General features: G+C 37.3%; 1 non-coding gene across 1 annotated transcript; it reads right to left on the bottom strand.

The window, feature by feature from the left end:
- Positions 1-861: 861 nt before the first annotated feature.
- Positions 862-968, bottom strand: LOC141624407 (small nucleolar RNA R71). Its single transcript, XR_012534213.1, has one exon. It is a non-coding gene; the product is annotated as a small nucleolar RNA R71 (small nucleolar RNA).
- Between the last annotated feature and the right edge of the window lie 13,915 nt (positions 969-14,883).

Below are 14,883 nucleotides of genomic sequence, written 5' to 3'. Positions count from 1 at the left end.
TTCCCGTCCCTTGGGATCCGACCTTTACTTGCCTCTTTACTACTTGTAGAGTTGTTTGTGAAGTTATAAATTGTGTTTTGGTCTAGGTGCTTCCAACGACAATTGTTCCGAAAAATAGAATATAGCTCCGAAATAGTCCGACCAAAAATGGCGCCGTTGCCGGGGACGGTGTTAACTTGATTTAGATTTTCTTATATTGTTATTAGTTGTGTCTTTCTTTGCCTTGGGGAAGTAAAACTCCTCAAGGTTTGTTCTAATTGTTTTCGAGTTGTTTGATATTTTGCATGTCTAGAAGGTCACAAGGTGATTTGTTACCTTTTGATCGTGAAATTGAAAGAACTTTGACTAACAATAGAAGATTTGCTAGGAGGAATTTGAGAGGTATTAGTGAGGTTGTGGATATTCAACCAACTATTGAGTTCATCAACCCGTTTGCAAGAGAAGGTGAGGAGAACCCAACACAAAATACCACACAAAATCAACCAACAATGCCTAAGTTTTCATCACATTCCGTACCCACCGAGGAGAACCTACCCAATGGTACTCCCACACCACAACATTTGACCGGAAATTTTATTGCCAAATCCGCCTTTATCCAATTAGTCGAAAGGAGCCAATTTGGGGGGATGCCTAGTGAAGACCCTCGATTCCCATATGTAAACCTTTTGTGACTATTGTGATTTGATTTCTCAAACCGGTGTAACTCAAGACCAAATTCGATGGGTCTTATTTCCTTTTTCTCTAATTGGCACCGCGAAACAATGGTTGAAGGGCCTTGATAAGGCCACTCTCGGAATTGATTCTTGGAAGAAGTTGGCTCTAGCTTTCTACAAAAAATTCTACCCACCGAAAAAGACTAACATGCTAAGAGCTCAAATTACGGGTTTTAAGCAAAGGGATGAAGAATCTTTGTATGAAGCTTGGGAGCGGTTCAAAGGAACTTGTCGCTCATGTCCTCAGCATGGACTTAGCGAGTGGTTCTTGGTACAACAATTTTGGAACGGTCTATATGAAGATTCAAGGAACATTATCAACATGGGATCAAATGGAATGTTCACCGAAGTTGATGACAATCAAACATGGAACAAGATTGAGGAAATGGCGGTCCATAACTCACAATATAGTAGACCTCGCAAGGCTACTAGAGGAGGAAAGCATGAAGTGGACTCCGTTACTCAATTGGGTGCTCAACTTAGTGCTCACATTGACACAATCAATTTGAAGTTTGAAAAAGCTATGGCTAGACTTGAAGAAGCCTCAAAATCACCAAAGCATCATGTCAATGCCATGACGGCATCCTCATCAATCCCAAGTGGGATATGTGAGAATTGTGGAACTTTGGGACATGACCAAAGTGAATGTAGGGGAACAAATGAAAAAGTGAATACTTTCCAAGCATACAAGAGTGGTACCCCTTATTCCAACTATTACAATGAAAACATCAAATTCCATCCAAATATCTCATACAAAAGCCAAAATGTTCAAAACCCTCAATCAACATACACCCCACCTCCCATGAGAAACCAAAATCAAAGACCCTTTTACAACCAAAACCAAGGTTACCAAAATCAAAATCCATACAATCACCAAAATGACCAAGGTTTTGATGTTCAAAAAGCGGTCCTCCAAATGCAAAAGAATCAACAAGAGTTTTTCACTCAAATGCAAAAAGATAGTCAAGCAAAGGAAACCACCATCAACAACATTCTAGCTCACACCAAGATGTTGGAAACCCAATTGACTCAACTAGCATCTTCAAGCTCACAAAGACAAAAGGGGCAATTACCACCTCAAAGTAATCCCCCAAGATATGAAACGGTTAGTGCCATTCACTTGAGAAGTGGTACAAGGTATGAAGCACCGAAGAAGCAAGTTGAGGATGAAGTTGTGGAAGCTAGTAATAAGGAAGAAATTGTGCAAAACTCCAAAGATGGAGAATCATCAAAAGAAGAAATTTCAAAGAAAAATGAAGACAAGGGCAAGGAGAAGGAGCCTATTGTGATTAGACTTCCTTTTCCAAGTCGTCAAGCCAAGCCCAAATTTGATGACCAACTTGGAAAGTTTATGGAAATTGTAAAGAATTTGGAAGTCTCAATTCCTTTCACGGAATTAATCAATCACGTACCGGCCTATGCGAAATACATGAAAGACATCCTCACAAAGAAGAAGTCGATCCGGAAGCTTGAGACTATCGCCTTCACTAAGGTGAATAGTGCAATACTTCAAGGGAGTTCACCTCCAAAACTAAAGGATCCGGGAAGCTTCTCAATACCGTGTACCATTGGCGACACCATGATCAACAAAGCCTTATGTGATCTAGAGGCTAGTGTGAGTGTTATGCCATACTCGGTGAGAAAAAGGTTGGGGATGGGAGAGCTTAAATGCACCAATATCACACTCCAAATGGCCGATAGATCGACGAAGACACCATTAGGGATATGGGAAGATGTCCCCGTACGAATTGGGAAGTATTTAATTCCGGTGGACTTTGTCATTGTTGATATGGAGGAAGATTCCAACATTCCAATCATTCTAGGAAGACCCTTCTTACACACCGCGGGTGCGGTGATTGATGTGAAACATGGAGAGCTCACTCTAGAAGTGGGAGATGAGAGTATAACTTTTAATCTTGACAAGACTATGAGAGCTCCCCGTTTACATGAACCGTGTATTATGATCGATCATTATAGTCGGAAGGATGAAAGGAAAAAGTCGGAACTCCAATGGAAGAAGAAAATTGAAGATGCTCCATACAAAGAGCAAGTGAATTATGACAAAGAGAGCTTGCAAAGCTCACCAAAGTCAAGCAATGAAGAAGATGGCCTTATTGGCCAAGAAAAGGAAATGGGAGAGTTGTCTCCACCAAATCAAGAGATTTTCAATGATCAACTTAATGAAGTATGTGGTCTTTGGGATGACGAATTTGAAGGGATTTTTAATCCCTACATTGGTAATGCCATCGATCAAGACCGACAACAAGGGCCAAGGTCTATTGAAGACCTCTATCATGATAATGAACAAGCGTTTGATTACTTTTTCAAGGTGTTGAGCAACATCAACAACACCTTGAACATGCCCCCTTGACATCTCATCAAGAATGAGAGTTTGGTGGAGTCCGCCCTAAACCACCATTTGTAAATATTTCTAACTCCCTAACTTGCATTTCAATTCTTATATTGCATTTTTTGTCATTCTTGGATTTTTATACTTTGATTAAAATAATTATCATGTTTGAGAGAAGTGATCGAGGGAGGGACTAATAATTTCAATTAATGTGTAGTGCTTTAGCTTAGTGTGGGGATGGCAATTGCCTAGGCTATCCATGCCTTACTAGTGCCCCCACAATGAAGAACACGAGATATGAAGAAGAATGGAAAAATGACAAGGGATATGCAAAGTACACGGATGGAACTGAATCCGGGTACAAAGAGGTCGAATCCGAGCGGATTCAGGAGAATCCGCCCGTCTTCAGGCAATCCGGGCATATTGGGTAGAAGACGCCCGTCCAACATGAGCTGAATTTTTAAAATTTCTGACTGTCAACGAATCCGGGCGTCCTACATTCAAATCCGCCCATCTTCAAAAATCCGCCCGTCCTGAAAGGAAGACGCCCGTTTTCTTGGCTAAAGAAAACAAGAAAAATCCCTGTAAAGGAATCCGCCTGTCTTCTGTAGAAGACGCCCGTCCCGTGTTTGCAAATCCGAGCGTCTTCACTGAAAGACGCCCGTCTTTAGGCGAGTTTTTCCCAATCCAGAACAGGCCAAATCCGGGCGTCCCGAGCAAAAACTGCCCGTCTTGCCCCTGCATTTCAAATTTTTCGGGTTTTATAAACCCCCTCCCACATTCATTTCTTCATTCCTTCATTCATAACACTACTCATAACTCCAAAACCCTCATCCTCTCCATTACAAAAACAAGATTCCTCAACAAGATTCACCAAAATCAAATCAAAAGATCCTTTTAACAACAAATCAATCACTCCTCTTTCAACAAAAAAACCAAAACCAAGCACAAAATCTTCAACCTTTGAGTCGATTTTTGAATTCATAAAGGCAAAGCCTTTCATCTTTAAATCGATTTGGGTACACTAGAAATTGAAGATTTTCCACTCTTTTCTTGGTTTACTCATCAATGGCAAGGACTAAGGGAGCAACAAAAGCAACAAAGGCAAAGGCACTCTCATCAAGACAAAAGAGTCTTCAAGCAAAGAAAGCATTGGCTATGGTGGTAGCTAACCCAAACTTGGAAATGCAACAACAACAACCTCCCATGGAAGCAACAACATCCTCTACTCCGGAAATTGCTCAACTTTCGAACTATCCGGAGGTAATTTTCATTTCCAAATCCCATAGGGACACTTTTGCCAAGTTTGCTAGGAAATCATTTCTATCCACCAAGTTTATTTGTGAAGATACCTTAGATAAGTTGGGTGTCCTTGAGCAAACTAGAGCCTTCTTCAAAGTCATGGGGTTGGAGAAATTGTTTGAATCAAAAGAATTGACATACCCCTCCCTTACCTTAGAATTTTTGAGTTCTTTGAAAGTTAACAAGGTTGAGACCATGGAGATCATCGAGTTTCATGTAGCTAATGTTAGTAGGCGCATCTCCTTTGAGGAAATGGGTAAAGCTTTGGGTCTTAGTGATTCACCGAGTTATTTTAAGAATGTTGGCAAGTATGACCCCGACCCTCTTTGGGAGGCGATTTCCGGAAGGAAATTTGAAGACTTTCATGCTAGTCGTGCTCTATTAGTCCACCATCCGGGCATTAGAGTATGGCACAAGGTCATAGGGAACACCATCATTTCAAGAAAAGACACCAACCATTTCACCAAGCTCGATTTTGTTCTTCTTGAGTCGGCTTAGAACATTGGAAGGGAATTCACCAAGCCTTTCAACTCTCTAAGGCTTTTGGTGGATAGATGGTTAAATATTGATTGTGGGAAGAAAGGCACCACCGTTATTGTGAATGGAGGCCTAGTCACTATCCTAGCTAAATACTTTGATCCAAACTTCAACAAAGATAGCAAGTATGAGGCGAAAGAGGGTGGTCATCTCATTGATATTAATACTATGATATACAAGTACAAGTTGGTTACCCATAACCCTCTTGACACCAAGTATGGATGGCTCACTAGTGAGGCTAGATCTTTCACTTTGCCTTCAAAGATTTGTCGATTGAGTGTCCACCGGACCAACTATCTACTTCCCCTTTCAAAAGAGGCCGAGTACATTATCCGACAACAAAAGGGTGAAATTGAAATGCCCTCCTCTTCCATTGTCACACCAACCTATCCTTTCGAGTACCAAGAGTTCAAGCCCGAAGGCGTTGAAGCAAGAAATGATTATTTGACTCTTCTCATGCAAGAGATGCACAAGCAAGCTTTCGAGGATCGAAAAATGCTTACTTAGCCCAATATCCACCCCTCCTTCATTTAGCTAGGCAAGGACTACTTGACCCTTCATGTCCTTTGCCTAGTTGGGCGGATAGGGAAGTCTTCTTTCCGAGTGCATCTAGGGTTGTTCCGGGTGATAATGAGGTTGTCGGTAATGAAGAGGTTGATGATAACATTGATGAAGAAGCTAGTGAAGAAGGAGAAGAGGATGATGAACAAGTTGAAGAAGAAAGTGAAGAAGAAAGTGGTGATGAGACCACTTCTAGTGAGGAAGGTGATGATAATGATGATATGATGGAAGATTAGCAAGCTTTGGAAGCTCCTACCCTCTTGAGGTTTGTCTATATCTCTGTTTGTTCTATTTATTAATCTTGATCATTGTTGGAGTAGTCCTAGCACCATTGAGGACTAACACCTCGGCCCCATTGAGGTGTTCTCATTTTATTGTTCCCACCTTTCAAAATCCAAAATGACAAAATTAGTTTCATGCATTGCATAGTGTGTGCATGAACTACACCCAACCGTAGGACATTAGCAATAATGTCTAGATCGGTTTGGGGAAGTTAATGCATACACAACGGGAGGTAATCTAAATTATCCTCTCCGTCATAAACAAAAACCATGCACCATGTAGTGTAGATTAGTGTAGCTTGCATTTAGTGTAGAAATCATGCATCATGTTTGCATAATTTCCCATCATTTTGGCCATTGAGGACAATGCCCATATTAGTGTGTGGATGGGGAATTCTAACTTAACTTTTATTCAAAAATCCAAAAAAAATTGAAAAATTTCGAAAAACCATAAAAATTTGAAAATTGAAAAACCCAAAAACAAGTTCATTTCTTTTGTAGTGTAGTCATGTATATATTGTTGTATATAGTGTTTGTTCTATCCTTGCTCACATTGATTGACTACGCCACATCCGAGACGTGAGGATCATGAAGACCGCATGGTATGATCTTTCCAATCTCCTTTTTCCTCTTTATGTTAATGACTATGTGGCTTTATTTTGATTGATGCGGTATAACAATGTGAACTTAGGACTTGCATTTAGTTTATATGTCATATTAGTTGATAGAATCACTTGCATTAGGATGTATACAATAGTTGCATCATGGCATATAGTTGCATTTAGATGAAATATTTTGAAAAGTGCCTAATTGAGAACTTTGACAAGAGCAACTAAGCCATTACAAATACTTTTTCAACTTAAGACTTTGCCTACTAGAATGGTTGTAAAACACCCTAGGTTGTGTCATACTAGTGTCTTTTGACCCATGACCCAAAGCCTAGTCAAGGGTTTGCATGTGAGTCACCTTTTCCAACCCCGTGATGCGATGTGGACTTGGTTAACTTGTCTAGGTGACCTTGATTGACCTTGTGGTAAGGCAACCCAAAAATACTTTCTATCAATATGCTTGAAGTGCTCATTTCGAAAATTTTGTTATGTGGAAGTAATTTATTGCTAAGGAAACCTCAAATGTTATGAAATGTTGAAATGTTGAGAAATTTTAGTCGTTTTGATGGAAACGTACCACTTCGATGTGCTTTCGAGAGGGATCCATTGAATTGGGCCCCCACACGGTTGTGAATTCAACCGCCCAGAGACAGAGTGACTATCACCCCGAAAAGCTATTGTCTAGAGGTTAACCGGTTGCCTAATAAGCGATTGGCGAAAGCAAAGGACACTAGCCCGGAAGGGACAAACCCCATCTTAAATTTTTGAAATGTGAAAGTTGAATGAGGTCAAATTTTGAATACTAGTCATATCCACCCTTTGGTTATAACGATTTGAGCATTTCATCCCCAAAAAGCCTTTTTGTCAAGCCACTTTGTCGAGCTTGCGACGATCTATGACCTTTACTTTTGTAGAGAATTCGAGACTTGTCATGTCATATGCTACTAGCATCATAGGGATCATCATTCCACCACCATCCGATCGCTCTTGACGAAAGCATTTGGAAATTGAGGACGAAAGTAGTCTTGTTTAACACCATTTGGAGGTGATTTAGTGGCATCCTCTTAGTCTTAGTAATTTGTTGAACTAGTATTTGTGAAGGATTATATTCTCTTAAATTTGTTCTCTCTTAGTTGCCTCCGCCACTTGATGAGGAAGTGGCTATTCCTTTTGTAGATGCATCCATTATTTGATTTTGTGTGCTTAATGTTTGGATGTGTCGCCATTTTGGCAAGACCCACCTTGCCTTGCAAGAAGGCATCCTACCTCATGGTTGTCTTGTTGTGAGTTGAAGGGGCGGAGTGAGACCCGCTAATTGTCTCATATCATCTATGTTATTAGGATAGTTTAAATAATGGTCCTAGTCTTTGTCACCTCTTTACTCGGGACGAGCAAAGGTTCGGTTTGGGGGTATTTGATGTGACCATAATTAGCGCATATTTAGCCCCCGAATTAGCCTTGTTCCCATGCTTTTTAGTGCATATTTGGGTCATTTGTTGTCTTTAGTTCTTTGTTTTGCATATTCTTTGAGATTTTGATCCCTTGGTAGGAAAGGAGTAAGAATCTTGCATTTTCATGGCAAAATGAGACTAAATTGATTGAATTCAATGACCAAGCATCAAGGAGAGACAAGATTAGAAGGCCTTTGTACATATTATAGTAGTTGGGCAATGACGAGAAAGGATCCTTGCATCCCCAAGGAAATCCCCAAGGATTTTATGAAGGAAAGGAAGAAAAGAAGAAAGAAATGAAGCTGTCCAGCAACCCGTGCCGATTGACTGGAAGACGCCCGTCCTCCACAGCACAATCCGTGCGTCTTCCTTCAAAGACGCCCGGGCAGCAAGCCCAGAAGTCGCCCGGATTCCCTTGAAGACGCCCGTGCCCAGCCTCACAAATCCGCCCGTCCCGTGCCTAGGACACACGGATTCCAGTCCAGCACAAATTCGTTTCTTCAAGCTTCAAAGAAAGAAGCCCTTCCTTCGAAAAATACCGGCGACTCCTTGCTCAATCTAAAAAGTGTAATTACTAGTTTAGCCCTTAGTTAACCCTAATGCATCCACCTAATTTCCACTATAAATACCCCATTAGTCTAATTAGAAGAGCATGTTCTTCTTATCAATTATTAGAGTAGTTAATATCAATCAAATCTCTCTTTAGTATTGTAATCAATAATTAATCAAGTTTTAATACAAGTTTTATTTCCTTAATCTCTCTTTTGTTCATCCTTTATTTTGGGTAATTGAAGATTATTTGGGTTATTATTGGGAGATTGACAACCTCGTACCCTACCATATCATATCTCATATGATTCATTTTAGATTTAGTGGAAAAATAATTTAGACAAAATGATAAAATCCCCAAAAGGATCAAGTAACTCAAGGTAACTTGATTAAAGTGCAAACCATATCGAATAGCGTTTGATTTCTTATCCAACCACACATTATCCCATAATGCGTGCTAAGAGAGATTAACATGTGATACTACATCACATTTCCTTTGGCTTATATCAAAGTCTTCACTTTGATAGTCCCATCACGACTAAATCGTGATTCCTGGAACACTTTGAACTTCTTCAAAGATTTCTCTATTTACCTTATTAAGTGACCACATTAGTGACAACTTAAATCGTTGGTAAAAGAAAATGATCAACCTATTTTGGATCAATGATTTACAACCTCGATCTCCTTTTCAACCAAAAAGCACGAGACATCTTGCTTTGAATACAAGATACGCATATACCATAAGATTAACAATCTAATGGTTCCAAGAGTACTCGATAACTCTTTGCGTTCATCATTCCAGAATTTAAGGTTTAATCTTGGGTTACCATATTGAGTCTTGCATCATCTACATGATAAGTCATTCTAGTTTGGTTTAGAATATAATCACCTTGATAATGGGCTAGCCATACATCAAATCATGGTGTATAGGGTCACAAAAGTGAAACCTCTTTTGTATCTTAACAAGTTTATATTCTTATTTAGAGTTTATGCACTTAATAGTCACAATTAAGTACAACTTTAAACCCAAAAACTAGATTGAGTACACAATGAATGACTCTATCTCTCAACATCATTGTTGCTAGTCGTCATATTCTAATCTCCTATGTATCAAATACAATGATGAAAACCACCATCGGTTTCTAATATTGACGAAGTAGTATTAGCAAAATTTATGTCAATCAAATAAACATTTAAAGAAGAAGGTCCCATTAGATGTCCCACAACTAACTTGTTGATTCTTCAATAATTTGGAGTAGTTTCCTTTCTAGCGTCCATCAATTAAGACAATGGAAACTTTATTGGTCGAGATTGATAGGTTTAGTATTGTTATTCTCAATAACGTTACTTTTAACATTACCTTGTATCAATTCCATTCTAATTTTACTTCTTTGAACCTCGTCCTTTTCTTAACGGTTTAAGAGAATGCTCCCACTCATTTCAATGAGTCTTTTCTAAGAGAAGGAAAATTGTATTTCATGAAGACTACTCTTCAATTCATCCGTTTAGTCTTAAAACTTTCATTGAAGTGGTTGCGGCATTTTGGTCAATTTTGATTTCCTACAAATCTAGTTACCAAAATGATTTAACGTTTCAAATTACTTAACTCAATTAAGCATATGAGAAACAATTCATTGTAAGTAGATATGTTAGTCAAGAATCAAAAACCCTTTTGATCATGAATAACTTTTATCTATACTCTTCACAAGAGATCCTTCTAATGGATAACATGAGGTTTTAGAAGAAAATTCATATTTGTCTTTAGTTACGATGTTTTAATGGAGATTTGAATTAAAATCGAAATTATATCGTATATAATTTGAGGTAAGGAATTAGAACAATATGATTAACGGAATAATGAAAACAAAAACATTTATCGTTATAATAATACATGTAAACGAGTAAAACATTTACATAGTGACCTCTACCCAACTATGATAAATGATTCCAAGATCCAAATTCATATTAACTTGGGCACGGTGTGGCTGATTCATCCCTTATCAATATAACTCGGTGGATTAACTCTTTAATCGATTCTACTTTTAGAACTCTTGGTCGATAAAATTACATTAATATTTATCTTTAGCCCAAAACACATCCGGCTATGGTCGAGAATACTTTTGTTGAGTTCAACCCAAATTTCGAATAAATGTGTCCATGATCCAAATCCACATCAACATGGGCACGGTGTAGCCGATTCATTCCTTATCAACATGAATTCGGTGGATAGACATTTATCACCCACTTCCCCTACGAAACAAGGTTTGTACCCCGGTGTGGCCGAGCGCACTCCCTCACGAAATAGGTTTTCATGGTTTCTACTTTTTGGTAAGGCTAAGTCTCAATTGCTTATTTAAGCGAGAGGTCATGTCAATTTATTATCTGTCACATTTTAAGTGAACTAAAGTGGTGAACTACGATAATTGTAATTGACACGGTCGATAAACTCGATTTAAAAATGCATGTTTAGTTATGGCGATTTAGCGATGCATGCAACATATAAATAAAATGCAAAGCATAAAAATAAAATACTAGTATGGCCTTCCTAAAATAGTAAATCTAATAAACTATTATAAATTCGGAAACCAACTCCTTTGGTCCTTTGAACTTCGGTCTTGGCACGCACTTAAAGGCAACACTTTCTTTGATGGATCGCCTTCTCGAATGGCACCGTCTTCAATGAACTCCGGAATAGTTAAATTACATTATTTCCTATTATACATTTGTAATTAAAAATAAATCTATTAAAGTACAAAACGGCGATACGAGATCACAAAAATTACAACCGAATCGATATTCCCATACATTTCGGGTAATACCAATTAAAATAAGGCCATACTAAGTAAAATTACATAATTCAAAAATTATATAAAATTAAAATATGAAAATCATAAATAAAATGCAGCATTATAATATGTATGAACATGCTAGATTTTATGCTAAATCGCCTTTAAAGAGCCAATATCGTATATTTATCGATTTTCATGGATTTGCGTGATTATAACTTGTTAAAATCACAATAATTACATATATTCATATTTATGTACAAGTTAATTACCCTAACCATCTTAGGACTCAAAATTAGTCTCCACTAACATTTTGACAATAATTAAACTTGATTTTTTTATATTGTTCATAAATGGACCCAAAAATAAAAAATTATGCTATAAACTTCAAATTAAATTATAAAAATTTCAAATAATTTCGAAATTTGAAATTTAAACTCATGAACATTCTGGAAAAATACCATGACACTCATAATGTTCAAAAACTTAGGTTAAAAATTTCAATAATTTAACGAGAAAAACAATTTTGCGGTTTATTGGTTTTAACAAATATGACCATAAGAAAATGAGAAAAATTATTTTCATCCACTTTTCACTTTTAGATCTAAAATATATGATAAAATGCAACGTGTGACGTTTTTATTTAGTCAAGAAGTATGTTTTAGCATTATTACTAATTATAGTCACTATTTATGTGATTTTTCATCAAAAATTCATAAATCATGCAAAAAGACTTCATTATAGCCAAATATTTTAGACACATCTTTTAAAATTTCATGTGATAACATACTAAATTTCCATGACCAGATTCGAAATATAACTTATATTAACCTATTTACCCATTTAAATACGATTTTAACTTTAAAAATCCATATTTCGAGCAAAACAACTCATTTTAACATGAAACTTTACAGGCCATCAATAGATAATATATGTGAAAACATATCCAAAAACCACTAAAAAATTAGAAGTTTAGCTATATTTCGTCCAAAAATGACATTTTTATCATAAAAATCACATTTTAATGCCAATATTATATAAAATGAACAATAAAATCCACAAATAAACCAAAATGTCCTAAAAATCACTTAGGACCAGAAACTTTTAACATGCAAAGTTATTTTTAGTTTTATCTTCATAAATCCAAATTAATTAGTTTTGTATGTTAATCTTATAACTCGGAAAAACTATAAACCGATTTGCATGCAAACAACCTAAGGCTCTGATACCACTTGTTAGATTCATTAATCTCATTAATTTACATATTCATATATGAGATAATTTATTTAGTCATAAAATAAATTCTAGATCTTATGCATGCAAACTAAAACAAGATAAGAGAAGAAATCGTCTATTTTACATTGAGATTTCGGATTAAAGAGCACCAACAAATGCACCTATTTGTTAGTTCTTGAGCTTCCTTATTATGGATGAACAAAGGTCCAAACTAGAACCTCTCCCAAAAATATATACCCAAGGAAACCTCTTAATAACTAATATTATTATGATCTAGTAATAATATAAGTCTTGCTATAAAAATTGACACAAAAATATTTTGTATTTTCTCTTGAATATTTCGGTCAAGAGAGGAGCTTTTGTGAGGTTTTTATTTCTCTAAGTTTTCACATATTGTTGAGAGAAAGACAATTTCTTACACTAGAAATTATATTATGAAATAGTGAATAATAATAGAGAAAAACACTTAGTATTTCTCATCAAAAAACCGGTTGGAGGGGGAAGGAGAGGCCAATGCATGGTCTTATGTTCTTCTCAAGATAAGACTATGCATGCATGGCTAGTCATTAGCCTTAATCATTGTGTTTTCTCTTATTAAAATAATCAACACAATTTATCCATTAATACTCCCTCCAATTTTTCGGCACATATACATAAAATGGAAGATCCATTTTCTTTTGTCATTTGTCAATTTTGTCATGTGTCACATGTTACATGACATATTACACCATAATGTATTTTTAACATATTAAAAATCAACATATTAATAAAATATGTCACATACAAAATTCACTAGTAATTCGTAATCACTTGTACCAAAATGGTTTATCAAATTATAAATTAGAACGTCTTGTATTTATAATAAATTATTCATTCAATTTCAATTTCAATTGTTTCGTAAACAATAATTTTATCTAAGTAATAAAACAATTCGATTACTTAGACCGTATCTCATTTAATCAAATTACAATAAGACACGTTAACTTTACTCACAAAATCACCCATCAATTTTAAGCAATTTAATTAACTCGTATCGGCATACGATTAATTAAATAATCAATTAGAGTATTTCCCTATAGATATGACCTAAGGGGATCAACTGATCACCACCGTCGCACGAATGTAATGTTAAACTCTAGTCAGCCAATCATTACCGATATGTGTGGACCAGTTGACTGTAAAATATTACATCCCACATGTATTCTTAAAATGAGATTTAAACATGTGATCATCATGATCGACAGTTGTGATCGCATTATTGTCGAAGGACACTTACTCCAACACATGCACCGTCCCCGGGACCACAACCTTTTCAAACCTTTCAAACCTCGATTTTCAAAACACTCGATTTTGGATTTCAAACCCGTCTTCGGAAACAACACATTGTTTTCAGAGCCGCCGCAACTCGAACTCAAACCGTCTTTTGAAAACAAACTTAAGACAACTTTTCAACTGGCCGACTTTTGAAGGTCCCTGTTCTTCGGAAGCCGTCCATAAAACGACAAATGAACCTTTTTGAAAATTTCTTATTTCGAAAATTTTTGTCCACCATTCCAATTCCGCCTCATATCTAGCGAGTCAAAGCAAACGTACTTATGGGTCTTTACTTATGAGTCATCTCACCTCGAGACTCGTTCAACGGCGTCATGCCCTTACCTTGAACGCGAGTCAAAGTCTGGTCAACATCGTTACACCATAAATCGAGTCAGCACCGAGGCACCACACACGGTTGCCCTCGTCTTGTCGGGTCAAAGTGTCTTCCCGTCTTTTGTGTTATCTGCGTATAGTCGTTAAACCGTGTCGGATTGGGATGTAATGTGAGACATTTTCTATCTCAGAGACATGGCCCCGTCTTCAGCTTCGTCCAACAACAATGATGACAACCGAGATCTCACGACTACCCAGCTAGCTAGCCTGCTCACAGCTCTCAAGGTCACCCTAGACCGTGTCGAGACCCATATCGACACCCTGGAAAACAAGGAAACTGGAGAACACAACACTCTACCTTTGACCAAAACTTAGAAAAGGCTCAAGCTCTTGGGAGAACAACTCCTAGCCCACGGTAACAACATCTACCTTGAGAACAATCGAAGATTCGAACCCATTGGGGATCAACTCCCCGACAACTTTACCTTAACTGATGTACCCAAGTTTAAGGGAGTGGAGGACCCACTCAATCACATTCGGGCCTTTAAGGATTATATGTCCATCAAGGGGGTCAAAGATGAACTTTTCACCCGAATCTTTCCATCATCCCTGGAACCAATTCCCCGTCAATGGTATTATTCCCTCGACCCCAAGATCATTACCACTTGGGACGAAGTCGCCGTTGAATTTGGTAAATAGTACGCCGACAATGTCGAAATCTAAGCCAACACCCGCACTCTTGAGGTCCTGACTCAAAATGATAAGGAGGGAGTCACCGAATTCCTAACTCGTTGGAGGAGGGTAAGCACTGAATTGGTGAATAAGCCGAGTGAATCAACTCTAGTGGAAAGGTTTGTCAAGA

This window comes from Silene latifolia, chromosome X, assembly GCF_048544455.1.
Source record: "Silene latifolia isolate original U9 population chromosome X, ASM4854445v1, whole genome shotgun sequence".
Classification (NCBI taxonomy): domain Eukaryota; kingdom Viridiplantae; phylum Streptophyta; class Magnoliopsida; order Caryophyllales; family Caryophyllaceae; genus Silene; species Silene latifolia.
This window is presented reverse-complemented; position numbering and strand designations above follow the sequence as displayed.